General features: G+C 43.7%; 1 protein-coding gene across 5 annotated transcripts in view; it reads left to right on the top strand.

The window, feature by feature from the left end:
- LOC121595242 (cGMP-dependent protein kinase, isozyme 2 forms cD4/T1/T3A/T3B) overlaps window positions 1-27,303 on the top strand; it is a 128,115-nt gene that overhangs the window by 37,024 nt on the left and 63,788 nt on the right. The window contains exon 1 of one of the 5 annotated variants that reach the window (XM_041919051.1): window positions 19,927-20,103. The exons of the other annotated variants lie outside the window; for them this stretch is intronic. The gene's annotated coding sequence lies outside the window, so the exon portion shown is untranslated. Of the gene's footprint in view, window positions 1-19,926; window positions 20,104-27,303 lie in introns of those variants that run through there. 5 annotated transcript variants of the gene reach the window in all.

The following is a 27,303-nucleotide window of genomic DNA, read 5'->3' as shown; positions in this document are numbered from 1 at the left end:
GTCCCGATGCCAACAGCTGTGTTTTTCTGTGAGCATGCAAAGCAACAGCGCGAGTGCCCCCGTGTGTCTTTGTGCTCTACTGCCGGGTCGGGCTGCTGTCCGCGTTAATTAGTGCTTGACTCATCCGGCAACCGTGTCAGCGGCACAGGACGCCGGACGGCAAGCTGTTGGCATGGGATCGAGTTTCCTGAACCTTTGCCTGAACTCAAACGCCTACGGTGTGCCGAGATGCGGTGGCAGAGCTATTAAAATGCTTCGCATTGAGTTGTCGTGTGCGGTTGGTGCAGCTTGGATGATGGTTAGTCAGCAGAGCCGGATTTGATGGGTTTATTTGTTGCACGACTAAAAATGTAATGCACGGGTGAAATTTAACGATGGACTAGAATGTTTAACGGGGGGCAAATGGAGTGTTGAACAATTGGTTGCAATTCTTCGTTTCCTTTAATGCGTTGAGGATATCATTAACTGAATTAAATTTTGTCTTTAGAATCTTGCAAGGGTCCCCTCTGCAGCATTCACTTTGTGTATGGGAAAATGGAGCGATATGGTCATGCAAAGCCTTCCATTTAACTTATTTATTTAAAAAAAACTTGAGGCCTTGAGGTGTGATATCTACATTTGAGATTTTATTTGAACATGAGCTAAAGTCAATTTGTATGGATGTTTAATCTCAAGTAAGATTATGCTACGAATAACACCCTTTAACAACGAAGAACCTTAAACATAGTGTTTTCGTCATGTGTTTAAAAAGATAAACAAAATTGATTAATTTTAAGTGTCATTTTCAATAAAAATCAATGAAACTGTTGAAGAGACAATATTTAAATCGAAGTAAATAAATTAATTGCATGTATGCGATCTGCTATGAGCATCGAGGTCCACAGGTCATAGCTGTAGCCAGTGCTATAAAATTTCATGAGAATCACGTGATAATCGGCCACAAAAACAATGAACATGACCGTGCTAGCTTGATGTTCATTGCTGATACTCAATGAAAGTGCGTCATGACATGCCGAACTCGACATGCGAATGTTGAAGTCTAATGCGATACTCAAACTGACAAACTGAGCTTACTGCCGGTGATTTCCTTGATTTTTTCTGCCTGTGTACAGTGCTGCCAAATGTCACTGTTTCTGTCACCAATTCTCATGACTGAAACGAAGCTCAAATCAGCTCACGTAAACAACTGAGATGATCAGAGTTGAGACTCAAACAGTTGGTGGATAAATCACATGCTTGGTGTTATTTTGTTTAGCACCCAACTCTTGGCTACCCAATGAAAAACGATGACAATTTTCTGTCGGTGATAATCATGACATTCTTGGAATATACTTGGCGTGTGTTCATAAGTAACAAAACGAGCATGCTTTCTCGCACTGTCTAGTTCGGTGGTCTGTCGTGCCAAACAGAGCGAGAAAATATGCTCATTTTGTTGCTTGGGACCACTCCCACGCACCGCATATCTCCCATGACTATAGTGATCCTCTCTGAGAGAAAATGTCGCGACCAAGTGACTGACCAAAAGTTGCTTGCACAAAATGTCACCCAGCTTGTGATGGTCGCAACAACTGTTTGAGTCTCACCTCTGATCATCACAGTAGAGCTCGTGACGCTGATATGGTTTTGTTTCAGTTGGAATTTGTCATGACTTTGTCAGAGACATTTTCAGAACTGGTCACAGTAAAAAAAAGTAATGACAAAATGACTAACCAAGCGTAAGTTGCAAAATGTCACAAAGAATGTTTTGTTATTAGGGAAACGCTCGACTGACGGCAGTATATGCTTAGTCAAAAATATTATTATCATTTTTGGCACAAAAATATAACAATCATACTATTATTGAATTGCTTTTATAGAAATCAATAACAATATGCCGTCTAACTTAACAATTTGAAGCACATTATTGAACAACTTTAAAACATTAGAAAATCATTATAGATTATCATAATAATCATAATCGCACCTTATTGCTCCGTGTTTCCTTTATTTCTTTTTTTTTAATAATAAAAACCAATCAGCAAACGCCATTCGTGACGGGTATTTCCCGCTGCTGGAAGCTTTACGTCACGATCCTACAAGGACGTGGCTCCCCAGCGCTTCGTTTTGATGAATAGGTAACGAATGGACATCGCGCGTGTTTGTGTGTATGTGTAATGGCATTTCCGGAACAACATAGCTTGGTGCCACCGGAAAAGGCTCGATCGACTGTGTGATCTTTTTTTTCTTCTTCTGCTGGTTGTAAATTCCAATCCGCTTGAACCGATCGTTGGCGGGTGACACATACGGCACTGTGTCAGCTGTGGCACCGTTCACGTCACGTCTCATCATCCATTAGCAAAAAGCAGGTCGTACATGTCCATGTCCCATTTGGTGAGAGCGGCGATGTCGTCGATTTTTTGCTGTAAGCCTCGGATGCATTTCTACAAGTCTAAGTTTTCTCTCCCGTAGATACCCAGTGGGCCCACAGCGGATGGGGTTTAGTTAAGGAGGGGGAGGAGGGTAACACAAGACAAGAAAAAGGCAAAAACATGCATGCGCAATTCCAGCAAACGGCACCACTTTTGGGCTTGGTCATCGTGAACCGGTGCTTACCAAAAGGATCTCACTCGTCCAGTGCGCGGCAAAACGTGAGATGAATGTAACGATAAATTTTCCCTCACTTGACACGACACAGAGACGGAATTGCGTTCGGTTGCAAGAGCTAGAGAGAGAGACGCTGAACTCCACGCCAAACAACGGTTATGTTATGGCTTTTACGAGAAGAGAAAGCATAACACAGAAAAGCGTCTCTGCGGGAAATCGGACAGTACGCCGGGGGCCGAGGTTTTCCCGCGATGCATCCCCGCGGAATGATTAATGTTGGACAGAGTCACCAATGCAGCACCGACCCGTAAATCACACCGATCTAGCATTGTGGGCAGGGGGTGCTTTGGAAGTGGCGGTCATGTTGCCTTAGCCCATGATTGATTTTTCCACTGATTGGTTGCGTTTTATGCAGCTGCAGGTGAACCAGAGCACTTGAAGTACTTGAAAGGCCTTATGTACGTTTATTGCATCACAAAGGTTGTGTCTGTGCGTTGATATCCTTGGAAAAGTATTATTTGGTCATATGCAAATAAATTATGTTGTAGAAATTGAGGATAAAGGAAATGATTGGAATTGATTTATATCATATGAAGTGTAAATTGAGATTGAATCCCATTAAATCCCATCCTTTTTATCAAGCAAGTTTACGAGATGCCTGTCCGAGTGCTTCACCTTCACAAGACAGATTTCCTTCACACAGTAAAATTATGCTCTTTTTCACCAACCTGTGCGCTGATAATACTGCCCTACTACCTTCCTGGTCGCAGGCAGACACCAATTAAAGTGTCCGTGCACGTGTTTGGCTTTGCGCGTCGATAAATCATATTTAGCGGTGGTGTGGTTTATTTATTTTGCCCATTGCTGCTCACTGAACCTGTAAGCGGCTGATTGGCACTTACAGAGCGCGCGTTATCCCATAAATCGTACTGCAGGGTTCAAGGAATGAGAAACAAAAACACACACACACACAGAGGCCCAGTGAAAACAAATTCCGCTCGATTGGTGGTGACCCACCACCGGGATGCGAAGTGCATCTCATTTGCAAATGTCATCCGTGACAAATGCACCGTCCATGCCCTGTTCGGATGGCTTTAAGACCCTTTTGGAGGGTAGGGCGCTGTAAACCGCTCTGCTGTATGAACCTGCAGCCCGAGGGCTTTCGGGTTGCTGATCCGCCCCAGCGGAGATTGTTGTGGAGATCGGTTGGAGATTTGTTCATTTATTAAAATGCTTTCCACGCTGGGTGGGATTTAGGGGTGGCAGAGAGCAGGACAGGCTTGCCGTGCACAGGTTGTGGTTAAATAAAGTTTTTCAAAATGTGAGAGTGCACTTGTTCAGGGTTACGCTGTAACAGGTGATGGTGGAAAGCAGTGGGTCCTTGTCGCGTGGTGCGAGGGTCAGGTGCAATTAGACCTTAGGCGAGGTTAATAATTGCAAACAATGTTTCGTTTGTTTGGTGCAGTAGAAGAGAGAGCCAATCGTTGGTGGCTTTTTAAATAAGGTCTAGTTGATTGGAAGAAACCGCTTAAAGCTTGATGCACTCATTACTACGTTTTAGATACTTTGTTGTGCATAACTATTTTGCATTATTTGGGGTTTTTCTCTGTTTCTTTCTTTGTTTTCAAACAGTCAAATTTTAATTGTTTTTCATATTTTCTTCTTCTTTTGGCTCAACAACCGTTTTCGGTCAAGGACTGCCTGTACCACTTGTGGCCTTGGCTCTTAGTGACTTATTGATTTCCCCCATAGCAGGATAAGCAGTCTTACTTTATGGCCGCACGGCCCACTTGCTTGAACCCATGACGGGCATGTTGTTAAGTCGTACGAGTTGACGACTGTACCGTGGTACCGCGGACCGACTTCTTTTCATATTTGAGTTTTTTTATTTTTAAAACAAATGTTACTCATAGTTATCAAACAAATCATCAATTCTACATGAGAGTTAAAAATCATCGAAAAGCCAATCTATTGCGTTTAGTTTAATTATTTGAATGGTTTTCTGAAGGTGTTTCTGAAAGAACTGCTTTTTTATAATTTTTTGTTCCAAAAAAGGCACTCTCCAGAAGCCTTTCAAGAATTGCAAACAATATTTTAATATCTAGTAAATAAAACAAAAGCAAACGAAGCCTTCGGGCAATTCAATTGAAAAAGCAAAAAGTAGTTAACAAAAAAATCTAATTTAGGGGCATTTCACGATACTACTAGCTATGATACTATGATATTAAATCATATCAACACTCCATACAAAAACACACAAAAAACTTGACTGCGATTTTAATCCTAGATTATTTCAGCCTCAAAGCTAGAATTAGACTCGAGTACCTGCTCAAAAAATGGCAAAACAAGGTCTTGTTTTCATTTATCCCAAGGTGCATTAAAGATATCAGGTGGTGGAATCTAGAATCAAAGTGTATGTAGGTCCAGGTAGTCTAATAGCCTGTTTTTATAACCAAATTTGAAGGACATTTTTTGACAGGACGTTTAAAAACTTTGGTTCAAACAGGCTTTCTGGTATCTTAACAAATACACAAAACATTCTTTCTTCATTAAGGAGTAGAAGCGATAAAAATCAGCCTTCTAAATTCATACACCTTGAGATAATCCCACCCGTATATTATATCCACTTAGATAGCTGCCCAAAAACTGCTATATAATGCAAACAGCTGAAAGGCTGACAAAATGGGAAAAAATGGAAAGAGGCCCTTATTGTTTGTTTTTTCTTTTACAATATTCATATTTTTATTGTATTCATGAGAATTACTCAATTAAATAATCGACCTTCGCTACTATAGAGCATAGCCCAATGCACATACATTCTTGGTTTACTTTTGTTTTTACCTTCTACCATTACCCCAGCGCTAGAGAATTAAGTCAGCAAACTAATTCACTTTCAATCGACCGTGTATCCAGGTGTGTCGCGTAATCACTTTGCGAGTAGTTTTCTTGTAGTGCTCTAACAAATTCTACAACACGTCGTGAACGTCCACTAGACTGGCTGACAGCCACCGAAAAAGGACATCAACGATCCCGCTGGCAGCGAACCCGCTTCTGCAAATAAGTCTAGAGCAAAATATCCCCGTGCAAACAAAACAGACAACCTTCTAGCTACCGTTTTTCGTGCCGTTTCACTGGTGCAACCGTTTTAGCTCACCCCCCAAGAGATAGTTGGATTAGGTGCAACCCTCCCTCGGTTTACCTTAGAGTCTTCGAAGCCCCCCGGAGGCATCTGGGAAATCGATGGCCGCACTAACTCGGTAATGTGTGTGTGTGTTTGTGCAATTTAAGAAACGGTAACTGAATGGGTACGAACACACCGCGCACCGTGGGCTCGATTTGGCGTTGGGGGCCGTCGTAAGTGCGACAGGACACTCTCGGCCGATACGTGTGCTAATGAACGTGACGATGGTTGCGGGTGACCGAGGGGGGACGCGCTGCGCTTATGCGATTTATGTTCGCGTGCGTCTGGTACGAGCCGTTCCTTCAAACTCCGTTGCCAATCACCGTGCTACCGTTTGGTTCGGTTTGCGGCGATTACTTAATTTATAAACAATCTGCACGAAACACCATCCCTCTTGCTGCTGCTGCGAGTGATGCGATGAGTGGAATGCAAAAGGGATATAATTATGTAATGTGAAATGCACCAGCACGGCACCACTGCACACAATCTATTGATGTAAATATGTGTATGTGTGTGTGTGGGCATGTGTTTGGTGTGCGGCATTGCAATTAATCTTCGAGCTTTTGACAGTTTAATTGTACTTAATGGATTACATCATGAAATGTTACGATTTGCAAAATTTGTTGAGTTATATGCATTGAATTTGATAAGAGGCGCAGCTTTGAGTAAACAATGTTGCCAAGACTGTTTGACGAAACAGGTCGAAACATTCACTTTGCTTTGGTCAAAACTGAATTTTGGACATGCGATGTGTTATTTATTGCTTTTTTGGGTTATTTTACGTAATTGCACATTATTAAAACCTTTTCCATGCATAATTCCTACATTTTATCTTTTCGCTATTAAAAATAGTTAAAAGTGATGAAATTGCATACCTTTAGGCGTTTAGTTCAGCCGAACGTGGATTTGTGTTTGTTAGTTGTTTGTTGATTTATTCTGATTGAGTAATTAAACTCATTTGAACGGATTTATTTCTTTTAATTTGAATGTTTAAATTCATAACTAAAAATAAATCGTTGCAATATATCTGAATTTATAATATTTAAATAAAGCAAAGAGATCTTCTGGTCCCAAACCTGTTCGTTCCGACGAAGCCCGATGCCCTCCGGCCGTTGGCAGCCGGCTGATGAATGGTTAAACGTTTACTGTTCATGTAATCTACATTCGAAATGACCGCGACATGTAGTTTGCTCTTTTGCTGCACCTTTTTCTCTTCTCTCTCTCTCTCTCTCCCTCTCTCTCTCTCTCTCTCTCTCTCTCTCTCTCTATCTCTCTATAACACGTACTGTTGATTCGTGTTGCCGAAACTGTTAACCAGATAACGGCGATCCGATAAACGTCATAAACATACGGTTCTGACACGCTTTGCATGATGAATGCGTTAAGAGATGCTGGAAGGAAAATGCTCAGCCAATGCAAAACGCCCCAACCAACCGGTCGGCAAATGTTGACGGAATAATAAATGAAAGATTGAAAATATGCGTAAAATTAATTGAAAACTGTCTCTAACTCCCCCCGCCAACCGTGGCTCTAAAATCGCATTAGCAATGTATGCAAAGCTATTCGTTTCGTATCGAAAACAACCACCGCATGTCGTAAATTAGTGCCGGCAATAATTCATTCTATCAGCAGGGTCAATCTTTCGGAAAAATTATCTCTTAAACTCCTTTTTTTTCCTGCACCACAGAGCCTAGCCTGGCCACGGATGAGAGGCATTTCCTCTCGAACTGTGCGCTCACAGCTCGGGCGCTGGGGATAAAACATATTCACGTGCCCGTCACCGTAATCATTAACACCTTATATTTGATTTTATGATACTGCAGCACGATTAGCAAGAGAGGAACGACGACGTTTTAGAGCGAACCGGTTGGGTTTCGCGCCATTGCGGCTAGGCCGCCGCACTCGCGCCGGAGACTAATTGGTAGCAAACGTAGCACACGGGCGGGACTGACTGAGCGCGAGAGGAATTGCAATCGGACGAACGCGTACGGACCTCGTAAGTCAGTTCGATCGAATGCTGCGGCGATATGAGTGCAAATGTTGACATGGATTTGCAACCAATGAGTAGAGAAATGGGTAAACATTAGCAGCAACACCCGTGCAGCGGCAGCAGCCGGGCAATGACAGCAGTGAACCGGTTGGTTGGAGAAGTAATTAGATACGGTTATGCGAGACGTGAAATGTAATTAAAACCAAATCGAGCTGAAAATGCTTTTTTTTCTTCTTAAGGATGGAGTAAATAGCGAATGGTTGTAAACAAGGGTAAACAAGTTTTGCGCAATTTCAAGGCCATAGAAAGCGAAGTGAAATGACATAAATCATAGACAATCTAGACGACTCTAGACGACTGCGACTCCGGGCGGAACTAGTGGTTCTCATGTTTCCGGAGTCGTAATCGTACTAACAATAGTCGGAGGTGGATCGTAGTCGTAGGTGCGCCAGAGAGCTCATCCCAGTCAAAATCCTTATCACAGAATTGGAGAAAGGCTCATAGTACTTTGCCGTATGTAATGTATTGAGACCTTTTTTTTATTTTTTCACATTCACATCAAAGTTTGTTTGCACAGTTCTGTATATTCTTTTGAAATTGGGGATTTTTTTTTGTGGAGATATTTTTTAGTTACTTTTTTAAATATATTTTCTCTTTTTTCTACTTTTGTTGTAAACAAGGTTCTAATTTCTAATAAAACGGTTATACTTCTGGCCAACAAATGCGAATCGTTTGACATACAGTGTACATCGATCGCTAGCGCACGGTAGCAGCGCCATCTAGCGGCGACTAGTGCAAACCGTTATTCGAGTACACTTGATGGGACGTTTTTCGAGCGGTTGTTCTTCAAGCTTTTGTGTGTGAGATTTTTGAATTAATAGTAGTTTTTGGCTATGATTGCTTCATGCTTTTGCATTCAACAGATATTCTGGAGAAACGATAAAAATTTCTAAGCTTTTTGGCTGATTTTTCATCATTTCAAAAGCTCTAGCATAACGAAATGATTGCTCCGTGCGTTGCTGTTGCTACAAATTACTAGCTGTACCACACAGAGCGCCTGCACAATGCAATTGATGTTTATTAAACTCCCATAAACTTTTATTTGATAGGGCCCTCAATCACGAGCACGCCCGAAGTGTATGCGGCCGCTTTTCGCTGCAGCAAAACGGTTAGAAAATTAGCCCCTGCGGTCAAGTTTCAATCGCCGATTGCACTCCTTCGGTCCTGCAAATGTGCAATGTGGCAAACACGAACAACTGTTCCATTTGGCAGTGTCTGCAATTCAATTCGCTCTAACTACACGCTCGGCCACACGCGCTTGCCGCCGAACGTCGATCACACCGACCCTCGGAGCAATGGATTTAAGTGCTCGACACTTTGGCAAATCGTTCCAAGTGGCAATCGCCGACCAATAACGATGAAGCGGCGCGTTAATCACACTGCTAATGCGCGATGTTGTTTAATTGGCGCATGTGTGCGCTGGAAAACAGTGAAATGTGCTCTCTTATCGTGCAAGTCTGATGTGCATTTCGAGCCAACGAGCAGAAGCGGCAAACGATGTAAACAAAACGATTCTGGTCAGTTGTTGACGGGTAAACAGATCGTGTAATAGGGAAACAGTCCCGATTTTATGGTTTGAGAAGGTCTGGACGCTTCGGATGGTTAAAATTGTTTTCAAAATATTGTGCCTGTTGGGATCAAATCAAATTAAGTGGTGAACACGTTTTATTTCGTTTTGTTTAAATTCTTTATGATTACTTTAATTTTCCAATAAATAGACGGTTTTCGGCGTAATCCTTGTCGTGCATTCTAGAGCACTAAAGCAAACAATCGTATTATTGCGTGATGCAGTTAAAAGACAAACGCTTCACTTCTTTGATGTTGCTGCCCTACAACAACATGATGCGACTTATTAATTCTGCCAAATCTTACTAAAGCAAACAAAACTCTTCAAACGTACCGTGAACACATTACCCGATTATCCTCACCTGGTAGTTTATATGCACGACCATCGTGACCGTCCCGCAAAGCAAGCGGGCGAACTGGGTTAATCCTCAAACACGCGTGCTTCGCTTTCGGTGATTCTGCGCCACTGCGCCAAGTGTTTAATTTTACGCAATTTAATGGACAACTTGAATCATTTCTAAACGGTTATCAATCAAACACCCCCGGCTACGCGTCCCCAAACACAAGACAAAGCACCGTACAAACATGCGAACAGGAGAAGCAATTTAACTCTGCTCCATTTCACCTGCCATACCAACCGAAGGATATCCGTAACGCGCTTTGTTGTTATGACTGGCGCTCGCGAGGGATTTTGCTGTTGTTTTGCTTTCGGCTTCTGCCAACCTTACCGCGCTTTAAATCTATCAATTTCCAGGGTCGTGCAAATAAATAGCACTGTGCGAACTGTCACACCCAAAAACAAAAATTGCTACTCCGCCGAATCGCCGATAATATCGTGCAGTGGTGCTTGCAACCCCCTCTCTGCACCTATTTGCTACAACTCTATTGCGCACGGTTTTCGGCGCACTTTGGGGCTATCGGAACGACAGCAGCGTCGGACGACCGGTAACAATTTCGGTCAATTCGATCGCGTTTGAAGTGCCCGGCAGCAAGCATTAATCACTTGCCTGCCCGACCGCGCTGCCCTAGCAGGTATCGAGCGGTATTGGTTTGTTGGGGGCACTTTTTTCATTGTTAGTAACCTGTTTGTAAGCGATTTAGGCAATGATATTGTACCGTGCTCAATCTTAATCGACAGATTACGATCAAGACCCTCGAACAAAAAAAAAAGCCAGAGAAAAAGGAGCTTTAAGAAAATGCGACACGAGAGCTGCTTTCTGTACTTTCAAGGTGTTGTGCTGGGTGTGTTAAAATTAGAGTAAGAGGGAGCGAAAGGGTACGGGAATCAATAGAGGACGCAAATAATTAATATACACCACCTAATATTTAGCGTATGTTTGATATTTAACGTATGAATGACGATTTAGAGTAGCAGAGTTATTTTTATACACTTCCTCAAATTCAAAATAAAAATAAGAGTTCTTCATTTTAAAAAGGGATTTATTTAGCCTTTACTCTTGTAAAATTTAGATGTTATACCATATTTTTTTCAAATGAGCGTTTTCCAACCTCCAACCTTCCAACCTGCCTGTACCCACTAGTGAAGTAAGCTTGGCTTTCAGTGACTCATTGTTACCATAGCAGGATAGTCAGTCCTACGTATGGGGGCACGGTCTATTCGGAACTTGAACCCATGACGGGCATGTTGTTACGTCGTACGAGTTGACGACCAGACCGGCCCAAACTGAATGCCTCTATGAAAGGTTTTATAATGTTCCTCAGGACCTAACCTAGCCAGAACTAGTCCATTGCTAATACAGTGAGGATGCATCGACAGTGTCCTTTTAACCCGATAACTAATTACAACAAATTATCCAAAAATTGCTAGAATGAATTGATCACAACAATTTAACGCGAAACTCCAAAGAAAATTGATCAAATTGACGATAGACGACAGAGAAAACCGACGACATTTTTTTAATTTATTATTTTTTTTATTATTATGTGCTTTTTGAAGATTAATATCATTATCATACAATACATTAATACATTATCTAAAAAGAGGCTATTGGTTGCAATGTTATAAAAAAGAGCCACGTATTTAGCTGCATCTTGTATTTAATTAAACATTCTAGAAATCAATAAACTGGTGTATTCAAGAACGTGATAAATTTGTATTGTTTTAAAACACGTAGAAGTATCTTTATAATTTACTGTTATGTACGGTACTGTAATGTAATGTTTTGTACTGTATTGTAATTTTGTTAAAATCTTATAACTTTAGCTGGTTATTACGTGCAATTGTCTGTCTAAAAATCGATATCAAGCATTAAATGTGCTCATTTGCCCCATCATTCTGTAACATATATTTTCGAAGCTAAAGGAATCAGTAGCAAGCCAACAAACCCAAGGATCTTTCAATGCTTTACTCTCTCCTCGTAAGTTTTCCTTACGAAGCAAATAGCATTTTAATAACCCCTGCAATCGTTTCCAAATGAAGCCATATTTTAGCGGCTAACCGGAGGCAACATAAAATGTGTCTGTAAATTAACGATACAACATGCAGCACACTGGGTGCACCGAGCATAGCGGGAGTGACTTTTGCCGTTGGTGCAAAATGGAATCACCAACAAGTGATCCCCCAAAAGGTTGCTGGTTGAGATCAAATGGGTTGGAGAAATGCATTAAACTTACGCACCTTTTTAGAATCACTCCTGTGGCAGGTTCGCCAAATACTCCAACAGCACACACACACAACTTGTATTACGATGTTTATGCGCACCTGATCGCAATCGGATCGACCCACCAAAAAGGCCACCATAAATTATCGGCTTTGGAGCTACAACAGACGGGAGGGGGACGGGTTTAGTGAGTGCACACCACGAAAATGCGATCGATCGAAATGTTTGCGGAAAAGCGAAATAAAGTACCGGAATAAAGCTGAGCAATTTCAAAGCGATCATACCGCGATCTCCTCGCGAATTGCATTACACTCGGGGGGTGGACGACGGTGGCACACACTTGCTTCTCCCGTGTGTCGGTCGGTGTCGTAAACCCGTTGTGGCGCATCGTAAATGAAGGTGAACAAAAACAAAAAAAAAAAACAAATCCCCGTAATCCCCTTATTTGCCCTTTTTTCCCTGCTCCAGCGGCGGGTGCAACAGGTTACATGAAAGGGCAACTCCGGAAGGATAAAATAGCAAACGCGCAGCAAGAAACTGAAGTCGAAGCGGCGATTTCAGCGCGCTGAATGATATCTTAACCTGAGAGAGGAGGCGTTGGGATTTAGTTTCTTTCTTTTTCGGTCGGAGCCATGGGCGGTACGAATGATTGTGAGCGTTTGCAGTACATAAATTTTACTGCAAGATAAAAGAAAAGCGCCTTCCGGTAACTTGGGGGGAAAGTAAGGCAATGGTTGATAAAGCCTGCTGCAGGAAGCGGTGCCATTCGGCGACTTTTATGATCACCTTTCGCCCTCGATGTTAATGTTTTCCGTTTCGTTTATTAACGACAGTTTCCTGCTCTTATTGTAGATTTCGTTTTTAGTCTTTATGAAAAAACGGCAATTTTTAAGTTAAATTTTTACACCTCTCACGTTGTTTATGTGTATTTTGCTGCTTTTAATTCTCATTCTTGCTTAATAATTTTAAAATTCGCAGTTTTACTTCATTTTGAAGGTATAAAAAATCTATACCTACCTATATACCATTTACTATATTTAATGCTCCTTTCCCACATAGTAAATTAAATAAAAAAAACTATTTATGAACAACAAACACGAAACCTTTGTCCCATAAATCAACGGAAATCAAAACGACCGCTCGCTAAAATATCGAAATAAATGTGCGATCAAATGTGACACTGGCAGCGAACAAAAAGCATCCTTTTTTATACACCTCCCTCGAGCGTGAAGAAACACAATAATCTTTTGATGGTTTTGCGGACTCGTTTTGGCAGTTGCATGTCTGACAGCGATGAATCGCCGCCTAAGTGCAGCCCGCCTGCCTGCAACCAATTCAGAATCAATTTATGGAAGCTGTAAAATATTAACCGAAAACAAGCGATCGATCCAAGCCGGGCGCAAATCGGGCCAGCGTTTTTGATGCCCCCGTTGACCGTTGACGTTCCGCTCCCGCTGATGTCATGACAGCTACGGGCTCGGGGCCGAAATTTGTTACCCGCCAAAAGGTATGCCTGCAAGCGAGCGCGCCTTTATTGAGACATTCTTTGGCTGGTTTGGCTGTGTCCGATGCCACCAACGGAAACAGAAACAATTCCCTCCCATTCCCGGGGGTGTATAGATTGGAAAAATTGAAAGCGATTGTCTTTGCGGCGCAACGATCGCTGTTTGCCCGATAAAAAGCGCTATTAATGCACCCGAAATGGTATTAGATGGGGTGAAGGAGGGAACTGGCGATGTAGCCAGTCTTGCCAGTTTTAGTCGAGCCGTGCGTGAGCGTTGTATCCAAAAATCAAAGAAATCGATTAAGGATTCTGGTGTAATGCAAATGTTTGATGGAATATAAAGATTTTCAATTTAAATATCGATTTAAAATTTAAAGTTTTATCGATCTTCGGTCAGTTTTTGGGGGTCGTTTTTTATTCAAAAATATAAACAAGCGAAAGGCACGCTGGTGTATAGCGAAGCTCAGTTTGACCATTTTATTGTTACAAAACGGTACCCTGCACAACTTGCTTCGGTGCTTCCAAAATAGCCTTTTCCCTGCTTCTGCGCAGCCTATGTGACAGCACAAATTGTTATCGTTTTTGGCGGCAAAGGAAATAAAAATTATCCAGATGAAATACGCGCTCATTTCGTTCGAAGAAGTCGTCGTTAAAGGCCTCTCTCGGCATAGAAAGTATGCCAAAAAAGTGAACGCTAAAGTGAAATTTCCGCAGAATTGCGTTCGTTAAATTGTACCACTTGGCAACTGTTCCAAACAGGAACGGTTCGAGTATTGCTGCTCGACTTTTTACATTGATGCCATTTATCGAGAGTATTAAATTGCCAATTGCACCACGGGAACTTAATTGCATACTCTTGTGGAGCCATACTCTTTTTTTTTGCTACTCTCAGTTGCTGTTGCGATGTGTGCCATAAAATTATTGGTTTAATGTTGGCGCAAGTTTGTAGCGCAAATCATCATACAAAACTGGTTGAATCCAATCAAGCGAAATGAACAAAACACTTTCAGCAATGCGTCGAAAGAACTGTATTTTTGTTAATTTACAAGTCATTTTAATTGTTTGTTTAAACAGGCGCAGAACGAAAGGCTGAAAAACACACCACACCGCAAAGCAATTAAAAATCGTTGCAAAAATGTGATCCAATAATCAAGCTGCCCATTCCGTTCCGCCGCATTGCCAGCAACATGTAGTTGGTGTGGTGTGGTGGTACATATTAAATTTTTGTTTTTCCGTCGCTGTTTCCTTCCACGCAGCCACAAAAACATGTTTTGTTCACGCAGCTATTGTCCGTAGGTCGTAATTTCCTCTGGTTTTGGTATGATGTTCACACCTTTCCGTTGTCCACTCACAGCCGCTTCATGGCATCGGCATCGTGAATTTATTGATGCAACAACGTTCGTATGACAGTTCGTAATTCGTCATCTTTCCTTAATGAGACCTTAATCAAGTGCTGTATACAAGCTCCTCCATCACAAGCGTGAACATGATCGCTTGTTGTCGGTTTTTTTTGGGTTTTCTTGTAGCTTTTCTTTCTTCCAATCCAAAACAGCAGTGTCCTGCAAAGCGAGAAACCGGTTGATATTTGATAACCAAACAGTGTGTGAGTGCGAAAAAAAGCCGGCGCAAACCCGCAACGCACGCTTATTAAATCACCCAATGTCACCTAAATGTGTGAATGACGCGAGATATCGCCTTGCTGCAGCTGCAGCCTCCTGGTGTGATCGTTGTTGGTTAATTAAAACATTGTACCCACGACACCAGACACTTTTCTCTTTCCCACCAGCAGGATACATTTTCTTTAAATTGTGTGTTTTTTTTCCAATTGGTACCGTTGGTACATTGAGTTGATGAATGTTCATTAGGTTATTGCGCAGGGTTTGACATTAATCAATCGTTATCGATCGTTGTATCGTGTTTCCAATACTACGCCTTAAAAACACATTGCCCAATTTTGATATCGATCGTGGGCAATCATAAATTCGGAACGTGTAATGCCACTGTCAACAGTAATTAAAAGTTAATAGTGTGTTAATGGGGATATGGCTTTATCGGGTCATACGCAGCATGGCAAACCCCTGCTGCTTTGCAGTGTTTTTCTCATTTTATATCAAGACTCAAGCGCAAAAAGGCTTCCACCCTAGAAGCATGAAGCAACAAAATGTACTAACAAAATCCACGCAAGTGCTACAGACTCCAGAAAAAATGCCAATGTTTTCATGTTCAGCCAAAACCACCTTAATGACTGTTATAGTTAGTTCTAATTTTATTTGTCTTCATTTATTTATTTCACAGGTATGTGAACGGGACCAAACACTGGCCTTTATTATATCTGGTAAGAGATTCATGCAATTCCTTCAAAACGATAGCGTCAAGTGTTGATTAAATATCTTTTAGACTTTAAGTTGATTTGAAGCATCATTTTACTTCTGCTTCAATTAATATCATCTCTGTCGATGGTTTCGTAACGAATGTCACGATTAATCTCGAAATTACCCCGCACGTGACACATTTAAACACTGCGGCCGTTAAAAGCGATCCTGGCGGAGCTGGATACGAAGATTTAATGACACAAGCGCTTGCGTCAATTAAATCGCATCCATCGTCCACCGATTGCAAACAACGCGCCAGTCGTGAGATTATGTTGCACTCCCGCTGACGTGTGGTGGTGCGCAAGAGCGCTATATAAACAATCGCAAAAATTGGAGCAAACTACAACGAAAAGGCGAAAAGCCGAAATAAAAATTCAGCTCCGCGAAAGAAAATCCATTTTCCCCCCGTGTGTCAACAGACTGAATCTCAAAATAAATAAAACAAAATGTAGCATCTACTTTGAAGTTGGTGCGCTTCTTGTGATGGTTTATATATTCTCTACGGTTTGCATGAAGTGTAACAAGAAAGCAAGATACAAAAAACGATGAATAAAACGAGCGAGAGCTGGATCACCGGTTTCGTCCGATAACCCCCGGATGATTGCGAATCAAGCGGTAGTGAGGTTATCTCCCCTGAGACTTCCGATTGAAAGGTCCCCAAAAATCTCGAACGGTAATTTCCCGACTTACCAACCGATCGACGCTGATCGGCTTAAAGAAAGATAAAACTACACACGCCATGGGTACCGTGCAAATAGCCGCCAACATGTACGATTGTGAAAGGTTCCGATCGTGTTGTGGTCCTCAAAACTGCATGTTACTGTGTGCACACGAGCGCACAATCATACACACACACACACACACACACACAGACACGTACCCCGCCCTCGATCGTGGTTGATCTCTCGGTCTCTCCCTTCCTCGCCCTCTCTCGATCTTTTGGCCACTGAGCGTGCGGATTATGGGATGATGAAATGGAGCCTGCGGAATTGGACCACACACTCCTAAAGCCAATGTAAATCACCTGTCACTCAAGTTTTCAACGTCGTGCGATCGAGATCGAACGCCGCCGTGTGTCGTACACCCGAAAGGGAGACCGATGGTCTTTATTTTTGCATCACCCTTGCATCCACGTCCCAAACCCTTGAGGTAATAGAGTTATAAAATGCGTAGAGGTTAACCGTCGGACGAGAGTTTGAATTGCATACGGTTAGGTTTGGAAGTTGTTGGAAAAGGTTTTAAGACTGTAACATTAAAAAATTACTCACATGAAAAACTTGATTAAATTTCAACAATTTACTTTCTCCTGAGTTGAATGCTGTAGAGATGATTCATTCTACGGTTATTCCAATTCCAACAAAGGTGTTCAAAAAACCAGGATGAAAGGTGTGTCCCTCCCTTTGCCAAGAGGAAGTGTACTCTTAAGGGGTAAAAGAGGTAACATGTCACCTTTTTGATACAAACGATCACAATGCGAACTGCAAAACATGTGAACGAAAGCAAAAGAATACAGAAACTGACAGGCTGACAACGCATGCTCCTCCTTTGCTCCTGGTTCCTCGTTACATTTGAAGATCCCGCACTGGTCTCACGGACATGTACGCGTTGTCGAAGATGAGGCTGCCCAATGTACACAACTCCCGACCCTGGATGAACAAGATGGCTAGAAAACAAGACTGTTCGTTTGCGCGAATACAATTCGGGCGTGTAAATATTTGAAAGTAAGCAGGACCCGACGCGTCGCTCTACGGCCCACACCAAATGAAGCTAAGCGCAAATAATAATTAGCGTACAATAGAGAGGGGGGAGGTATAGGACGACGAACAGCCGCCGACAAGAGACGAACGATCGCTAATACCATCAGCTCCAACAATGCAAACCTTCATTCAATGCATTGTAGAGCGCGTAGTAGGCGTTTGAAGATGTCGGGCAAGATCACACCGAAACCCCAAACCCGCTGACCCAAAACAGAAAGCTCCAATTGTAGTGAGTAATGTTGTCTTTCCAAGCTGCCTGCTGGAACACCTGAAGATCCTAAAGAATTGGCCATATTGGCACGTCTGAGCTCTTAGAGGTGTTCCGCGCTCGATTGGGGGAAAAGAAACAAAACCAAAGATATTCACGTCCGGCTTTCGTCGGTTAGTCATCATCACGATCATCACGTGCGGTTGGAGAAGTACGGTGGCATATTCCGCTTGGATGTTGGCCGGCCCCATGTAGCCATCAATCAATTCGCGTGACATTCACTAACCCCCATTCGCGACTGATGGTTACAGACGTCGTCCTAATAGAGCCTGAACTAAGTCTACGTCTACCTTTGAGCGGGCATCACCAATACACTCTTAACGGGGTAGAGTTGCTCTCACCACTACTATTACATCGCAAGTTGTATCGAACATCACCTTCAGATTCGCATCCGATCTACGCGGCTAGTATGCGGCTTGTGAGCAAAATCAAAACAACCCTCAGCCGGAAACTCAATTAGCTGCGTGATCGTGTAGCTAGTTAGGCTCGCCGTACTTAAGTGAAGTTTAATCGCTTACGGCCTGAGCCTGTTTGGCGGTTTTGCTACCGGTTACGGTGACTACGATGCGTAGCTAACGGTAGTAGTGTGTACCGTCATGCGTTAACTCCTGCTAGACGCAGCTTAATTTGTATCTCCCATATCATTTACACTGGGAAATAAGATCGTTCAAAATGATGTTTTTATTAGCATTGAAAGGCACATGCAGGTTGCAAAATATGATTGAAAATGACTCCAGCAGACACTGCGCACAGTTAATAACGCCAATGTAGCTGGAACTTCCCAGGGACATTGGCTGGTAGTGTCGATCTTCAATAAAATTGGTAATAGATTTATATTGGCGGGATCAATTGACACGGCGGTGAGAGGCGTCTCAGGCGCGTAAACTAGTGACGCATTTCTTTTGCCGCAAGCTGGCCAGAAACTGGGCCACGCGGGATTCACCAGGGGGGATCTGATGCCTGCTCTTTAATTGATGGTAGTCAGTTAAATGCTGTGGAGTTCGGATATAGCTAGATTTGTCTGAGTTATTGATGTACTCCACAACTCAATTCTTTCCATTTATTCCCATTTCTCTGTTGGTTCAATCGTGAAGAACAGCCAGTGAAAACCCTTAAATTTCAATCCCATTTACACACCCCATAATGGTTATCGGGAAGCAATGAGTTGATGTGTGACTTGCAGAGTTGAACGATGGCTGCTGCTGCTGCTGCTGCTGGCGACCGGCTTATCATCCCCACGCCAATCACGTTTCTTCCACTGTCCCTTGTTCGCCTTCTGATGGACCTGTCCACCAGGCAAGCCCTACTAAAACCGGTGTCGATCAATTCGCACCGCATCTCCCACCCACCCCGACCCGATGCCGATCACGCCCGGTGCGCGGTGGTAATCATCTCTTCATTGGAGCTGTCACTCTCAATGTTTTCGTTTTGATAGCTCTCTTTCGCTACGCCGCTGTCAGTGTGAAATTCGAGCAGCTGCTTTGACCATTCGAGCACCCCTCAGGGTGGGTCTCTCGGTCAATCTCTCGGCATCTCTCGAAGCGCAGGGGTGCACCAAGGGGGTATTTCTCTCTCCGGTTTTGCCTGTTGCCGTATGACATAATTCAAGTTTTTCGCTTCCTTCGTCCTTCCCCGAACCGGACACTCTACGAGCTGTGCCTCTAAGCTCCCACGAAGCCTATTGGCGAGTCTCTGAAACCCGCACGCACACACAAACAGCAGAGCCCCCACGTACACCGTGCGCACAGCAAAGGTCCTTGACGAACTTCGTCGTGCGTCTTTTTGCACGTTCGTCCGCCCCAAATCAAGAACCGCTGCGTATGGTCGGGCGGGAGGCAAAGGGTACGGAGAGGGGCCTGCTGCGCGGTGGCCAGAGTGAAGTGAGAGGATTGTTTCGCTTCTTAATTTTCAAACCCCAGACACGCTGCCTGTGCCTGTCGACCCTATCTCGCGTCGGACGCGCACCGCAGTCGCGCGAGCTGTTCTCTGTCGTGGCGCGCGGAAGAGAGTGATCAGTGCAAAACAAGACACCGTACAGCGCGGAACGTTTTTTCGGTTGCGCTTTCCCGAGATCATCAGTCATTCGGAGTCTCGAGATCAGTCTTTTGTGTTTGGTTTCGGGAGTTGCCCGTCCGTTTTGCGCGTGCAAGCGTAGTTGACGCTGCTGTGTTGCTTTTTGTGGACGGCTTGTGAGAAACTGTGTAAGATCTCGTAAAGTGCGTTTACAGCTGAGCTGTGCGCGTCCAGTGCGTGCGTCTACGACCCTGTGCCACAACACCAGGGTTGATGGTTAAGGAAGCTTGTTTCTACCGCGTGCGACGTTGGAGTGTGTTTGTGTTTGTGTACTTATTTTTTGTCTTGAATTTTGACCATCATCGGCCTACCTAAACCGTTCCAAGATCAAGGTGACTGTGCTTTCGGTCGACCCGTACCCACGGAAACCTGTGTGTTGCTCACACGCGGAAGTTCACCTTATTAAGACATCTGGCTGGTGTAGTTGTGTGGCTCTGAAGAGTGAGTGTTAGTTGCGCGAACGTGTCCAGTGTGGTACCGCTCAAACTCCCAAAACAAAACAGAATTGCCTGCGAGTTCGTAGTGCTAGATAGCGTAAACAACGCGAGCTTCTCTTGAAAGTCACCTGCGTCTGGGTTTGCTCCAGTCTCCAGTGCGCGTACGCAAAGGGTGCTTGTTGCTGCTGCTGCTGCTGCTGAGGCCAAGGTTGCTGTCGTCGATCGGTCGACACAACCCGCGATGGACGATCGACACCTGGTTTGAAGCGCGTGTGTGTGTGTTTGTATTTGTCCTGCGTTCGTGCGTGTGCGCGTGAGTTTGGAAGTGCAACGCTGGCAACTGCACTGCAAGTTGATGCACTCGCGTGAACGTGCGGCGAACGACAAGTGTGTGACAGGACCGGTCAACTTCCCTTCATCGAACAGTAGTTTCCCTTTCAAGCTGACGTCCGACGACCGAAAATCGGACCCGTTTTGCATGACGTTGTGGATCAGTTTTAATTTATGGACATCATTGTGCCAGTTTTCTGGTACGGGGTAGCTAGTAATAGGCACACAAACACTAGAAAAACCGTGGGTTTTGGTTGACTGTGTATTAGTAGTAGGCAATATCGTAAAGACTTTCATGCCACTTGACGACGACGCTGGTCGCTCAAGTGCCTGCGCCGAACGGCTTCCAACGCTTTGATGACAGCCAGAATTAATGATTTTTGTCCTTGGAACCACCGGTGGACAGCATTACGATATGCAACAAAGTGTACATTGACACATGGCTTCTTCGTTCGCCTCTGTCATCACGTACTCGAGATCGCGCGAATCCGCACCAGCTTTGAAACCAAGACCACCGTCCCGCGGTACTGACCGACGGCGGTGGTACGTCGTGGCGTGTCGTTGTCACCGTGGCCGATCCGATCATGTCACGCAAAAAAAAAACACGCAACCTGCGCGGCGCGAGTTGAATGAACTCGCTTTGGGACAGATTTTTCTTACACACATTGCCGCTGAGAGCGTAGCGGCGGCAGGCAAATCTGTCCTGGGACAAGTTCAAAAACGCAATCAACCAACCAACACCGCGAACTCCTAGGGGCGCATGCGCGCAATTTCGGTTTGCCATTTCTGTTGCGACTGCAACGATGCCGGCGTGTTGTGGACTAGTTTGTGAGCAAACGTACCATAGTTGGACGAAAACTAGCTGCAGTGTGCAACATGAGTGTTTGTATTTTTTTTTCCTAAATGAAATTCTCGCTCGTTTATCTACGAACACCGATAACGTAAGCCTCCATAGGTCCACATGTTCAAATAATCAGGTTTTGAGAGCTGTAGCTACCTTTCGGTTCTAGGTAAATGGAGGTTGAGTTTTCGAGTTGGAGTTTCTCTTCCGATGACTGCCTGTTAGAGGTTTGGTTTTGATATGGATTGACCTAAAATCAGAATCACATTTATATGTGTTTGGGTGATTAAGATTGAAAAACGAACGCAAAACCTTACGCTCCCCGAAAAGGTGTGGCTAGTTGACGAACGGTGTAAGATGTCTAACGGTTATCACATCAAATCTATAATTCAGTTTTTTCACCTCTCAGGTATATAATATTGGATATCATTTTTTGCTTGTTTCAATGCTTTTGAAACGTGAGACGTGTTTGACGCTTGAAAGGCTTAAGTTAAGCCTTGTATAATTAAACGAGCACAGTGTGTTTCGTTACACTGCACTCACGTGTTAGCGTTTGGAGACGAAGAAGAACTCGACGCGTGTTTCGGTGCAAATGTTGTTTTTTGATTGAACTCAGCCGCCCTTGTCAACACTTGGCAGCGGTAGTCGAAAGCTTTTGCATTACGTACATGTCCTTCTCCCAGATGGTGTGTATGTTAGTATTTCGCATTGCGCTCTTCACTGTCGCGGTGGATAGAAAAAATAGCAAAGTGCGAAAAATGCTCACACGAACCACGGCAGACAGCTCGTCTCCAATAGTGAGATCGTGAGATCCGTATGTTCTGATGGTTGTAATGATTCAATTAAAATAGGCAGCTATTGAAACGGATGTACGTCACACCAACAGCTGTGATTCGGTTCTGTTTTTGCCTCCCTATCTAATGGCACTGAAAAATCGGACAGCAAAATCAATTAACACCTGGTTTGCCTGGTTTGTTCGGGTGCTTAGAAAATGAAAACAAACCTCAATGTTAAGGTAAACATTATTTAAAGTTGATTAATGGAGGTTATTAAGTTTCGCACTAAACGGCTACAAGATTGATAGCTTTCAATTCGTCTCACTTTGAAGTCACATTTTCGGCTCTACTATTGCGTGCTAAACGATTGATTTCGGCAAACTCCCCTCCATGACTTATTGTCATAGACTTTTAAGGTTAAATTGTTTGCCTTTTGTCCGGCGAATATCGATTGTGAAATCGAATATTAAGCATGGAAATGAAAGGAACTGTAGCTAAAGTAAATGTCCCGAACTAAGCTATTATTTTGCACAAACGGTCTTATTAATGCAAATGTGATACCCTTCGCGAAATTCCACCGTATCCGGTGATATTGAACGTTCGACCGCAAAGCGAACGTGGTAAAGCCATCGCGATCGGAAAGGGTATCGATTTCGGAATGATATTTCTTTGCGTTAAATTGTTTCCGCTTGAAATCCGATTCCAATCCAGACTTTGATATGTTACGCAGAAAAGAAGAGAGAGACACGCACTCTCCGGATGGCAAAATCTGGGTCGCTCGATGCTCTTCGGCGTTACAGTTCGTTGTCTCGCGGGGTAAGCCCCATGACATGATTGACCTTAAGCGGCCTCAAGGCTCTGGGAGCCAGAGACAGAAAGAATAGGGTTTGCGAACTAGCAGAGCCCCTAACACACACACACCTGTGATCGTTTTTTGATCTGCGCATTGTAGATCTCTTGGGAGACACACATCGGCGGGACAATCTCGGCACAGATTAGATTAATGCAAGGTAACTCGGGTCGGGGGTTCTTTTTGTAGGCTAAACCGTCCGTACATAAATCCTGCCGACCCAACCGACAATTTACTCCACCAAGCCCTTGGGGGCCAGCAAACGCATCTAATGGCCCCATTCTCCCCGGCATGAAGCGTCACCAAAGTGAACATTATGGAAGATTTATTGGTACCACCGCGTTGACTTCATGCATTTCGTGAGAGAACGGCGGCCCCTGGTGTGTAGTGTATGACAAGATGCGGCTTTTGATTGAATTATGAAATAACAGCCCCTACATGATGATCGTTATTGTCAGCATCTCGGTTGGGGTAGGTTTTAGACACGAGATCCCAGCACATATTAATCCACCTTTCGTTGCGCGGTGTACGGTGTTGTGTAGATGCCAATTTAATGACACTCAGCCGTCAGGTTGGTGTTGCTGGAGCGATACGAGATCTAGAAGGTTGTGTAGACGGCTAGATTTCACAATTGGCTGCTTTGGCTTCGCTGAACAGATTGACATCTGCGGTAGTGGAGACAACAACAACAAAAACCGTTGGTATGTCTATTGCTACTACCAGTGATCAATGTCTTGGCAGTTAGATCGATTGATGGCTGTGAGATGATCAATCGCAGTTATGCTATTGTGTTGCCTCATACGAAATGCTTATAACTCCGAACAAATAGGTCCATGTCATGGGTCAATCAAGATAGACTTGGAATTTCGTGATTTCGGTGGAATAGATGGAGATCATCTTGAAGGCGATTGTTGTTCCCGATTCTTCAAAGTTAGGTATAAAATACTGTTGTTTGAGGATGTATGAGGCATAAAAAGAAAATGGGAAACAGTGCCGTTAAACCCTTCAAAATCCCATTTCTTCCTCAATAAGATACCTCATCAAAACTCATTAGGCGCGATCGTGTGTCTTGCTGCATGAAGAGAATCCGCAGAAATCAATCCATATTGACGAGTTCATCCGCAGAGTCCATTTTCAACTCATAACTCAATGAAGCCCAATTACTTAAGGGATAAGTGTCACTGTCTACCGGCTTCGCTGCCGACAGTGTAAACCGGTAACTGTTGTGTGTTGCTTGCGGCACTCGGGCCAGTGACAGAAATTATTGGATTTGCACCGATCCGGTGTCCGTGGCGGCACGCAACCATGTCTCGAGAGCAACTCAAACCGCGTCCCTTCAAGGAAAGGTGTCGTGGAGCGAATTCATTTGTCGACACAGCAATTTGCAACAGTCGTCGTGCTTCGTGATGATGAACTCACGACCAGGAATCCAAGCCTCCAACTCTGCACGATTGAGTAATAATAATGGCAGAAATAAGCCTTCAAACGGATCGACTTCTCGAGCAGCACGAAAAGCTTTTGCTTTGCGAGCTTTGCGAGTGTGCGGGCATAGCCAGTGGCAGTTTTAGCACCACAGCCCTAAAACTTTAATAATTAAATAAATTATTGAAAACCCATAACCGGCTTACCGAGCGGATTCACTCCGACCGCGGCCGAAGGGGTATAATTTAGGCTCACGTGTGGGGTCACGCAGCGTTTGGAAGCGTTGCAAACGCACCAGCATAAAAAAAAACTCCTCCGACAGTATTACCTCATTTTTATGGCATGCCGTATAAAAAACCGTATCCGGCCCAAAGGGGGAGCAGCAGGTCCGTAATAAAACATTGACATTAGCAGAACAGGTCCGTTTTCGTCACATCCTGCGTGTGATGATGGGTGGTGGTGGACCTACCTTTCACTATTTCACTTTGTTGGCGCTTTCGTCCTTTGATGAAGCAGTGATGAATGAAGCGCGGGGTGGATATGACAGTTTCGTTTCGGTATTTAATAACCACAGCTCCCATAGAAGCTGTCAAACAAAGCATAGGCGGTATAATTTTACTGCAGTTGTCGCTCAAATTGTTTACGCTTTTACATTTCTTGCAGTGAGTGATATGTTGATGTATATAAAGGTGCTCTGGTGCACCTCTACCGGACAGTAACGGTGATTCATGTTTATTCAGTGAAAATGTAAATAAAGCAACATCATCTTGCTTAACATCTGAACGATCTTAATCACTGTTACAATGTTGATGCATTTTGAACTTAATTTGAGGCATGAATTAATACTCTTTCCATTGCTCATTTATTATGGACCTCCTCTTACTTAAAAAGAGAACACAAATTTCTGTACTCAAAAAATAAGTAAAGAAGGCAAAAGTCGACGAAAAAAGCAAACCACTTACCTTACGTTTTAATCGAACGATAAATCAATGTTTGATACTGCCCGTCTCTCCCTCGATCACTTACAATGTGCATCGCAAATGGATGCCATGCACGTGATGGGCCGTGCTGTGCCCATGCGGCATGCTTTAAAAATAGAAAACCACCGATAGGAGGAGGGAAAGGTTTCACTTTCCCAATTGATCCATAAATAGCGTGCGCAAGACTTTGGCAAGACTCACAAGAAGAAGAAGAAAAAAAACATCCACCGCCAAAACCTCGAGAATGTATTGTATTTACAATTTCTGCCCGGGCACAACCGATTCGCACACCAACGCCGGAGAATCGTTTAAATAATGAGGTGCCCGTTATTGGGGAAGAATTATGGCAACCGACACATTTCATCGCCAAACGGATGCACCTGTTTTAAGCGGAAGCGAGGGGGCAGGGTGAGTTGGATGATATGTTTATGGAGCATCGTGTTTGCAAAGATGGGATTTTGGTTCACTTCTTTATTGCACCAAGATTGTAGGTACAAATGTCACAGCTCTGTACATAATGCATTCTATTCCTGTAAGCTGTATAATCATAAACCCTACAAATGTAAGCTACAGTTAATTAAAACATGATTAATGAGCTTAGTTTTAAACGAAGCGTGTAGCTTTACATTAATATTTCCTTTTGAGTTCCCCTGCCACATTTTCAATCATTTATGATTGCGCAACTTTACCCAACCCTTCAATCATCGTCGCGACAACTGGATGAATGACATAGAAAAATTAGTTCGCAAAACGGATCGAGTTAATTTATGCACCTTCAGCTTGCGACCATGTTGGTCCCACGTTATACCTAAAACAAATAAGAGAGGTAATAAGAGAGAAGGAGGGGCTTGTACGAAGCCTTCAACACACTATTGTGAGATTAGAAAAAAAACCTACAAACCACTTTGCAATGTATAACACACACATACTCTTTCAAAGACATAGCGAACAAACATCAAACGACATAAAACGAATCGAGCTTTAGTGCAAATAGAAGAAAAAAAAAACAGCGAGAAAAGAGTGAAGAGAAGAAAAAAACAACACAAGCACAAGCTATCGACGAAGCTGCTGCTCCCTGCCCGAGGTCCTTTCACGTGCGAATTGGCGGAGGGTTTTGACTTAGTTAAGAGCTACATTTTAATTCCAATCAACTGCGCCTGGTGTAACCGCCAATTCCTTCGTCCTGTCTGTCAGCTATGTCTTGCAGGCCACCCGCGGTCGCTTGGATGCGTGGTTTTCCAGTTTGCTCGGCACCGTTGCAAATTATCTTGTCGCGTCTTGCGTGTGTGTGCCACTTCTTCCTGCACGTTAAGGTAGGCCACCAGCATCAGTGCAGTTGATTCAATTTTTGTCTCCATTGTAAAGCGTGCTGTGTGGCCATTCTCGTTCATGTCTTTATTGGAGTTCCCTTCTATTCTGGCCCTCGGATGATGGTGATGATGATAGCAGTTGACGGAACTTGAACGTAAACAAATAATCAGTCACTTTGTGACCCGCGGTGCGTGCCTGCACCTCCATTACGACAAGTTACTACGGCCGTTTCCGACGTGGGGGAAGGAATGTCCGCCCCCGGCGAGCCATAATCCGGCGACGGTCCTGCTGCAGAAGCCAACAACCTGTCGGATAAATTTGCATGCGCACACCCTCGGCACTGATTGACGGCGTTGTGCTGTTGGGGTGCGTGCGTGCTTG

The sequence above is a fragment of the Anopheles merus genome, chromosome 3R, assembly GCF_017562075.2.
Source record: "Anopheles merus strain MAF chromosome 3R, AmerM5.1, whole genome shotgun sequence".
Taxonomy (NCBI): Eukaryota; Metazoa; Arthropoda; class Insecta; order Diptera; family Culicidae; genus Anopheles; species Anopheles merus.
This window is presented reverse-complemented; position numbering and strand designations above follow the sequence as displayed.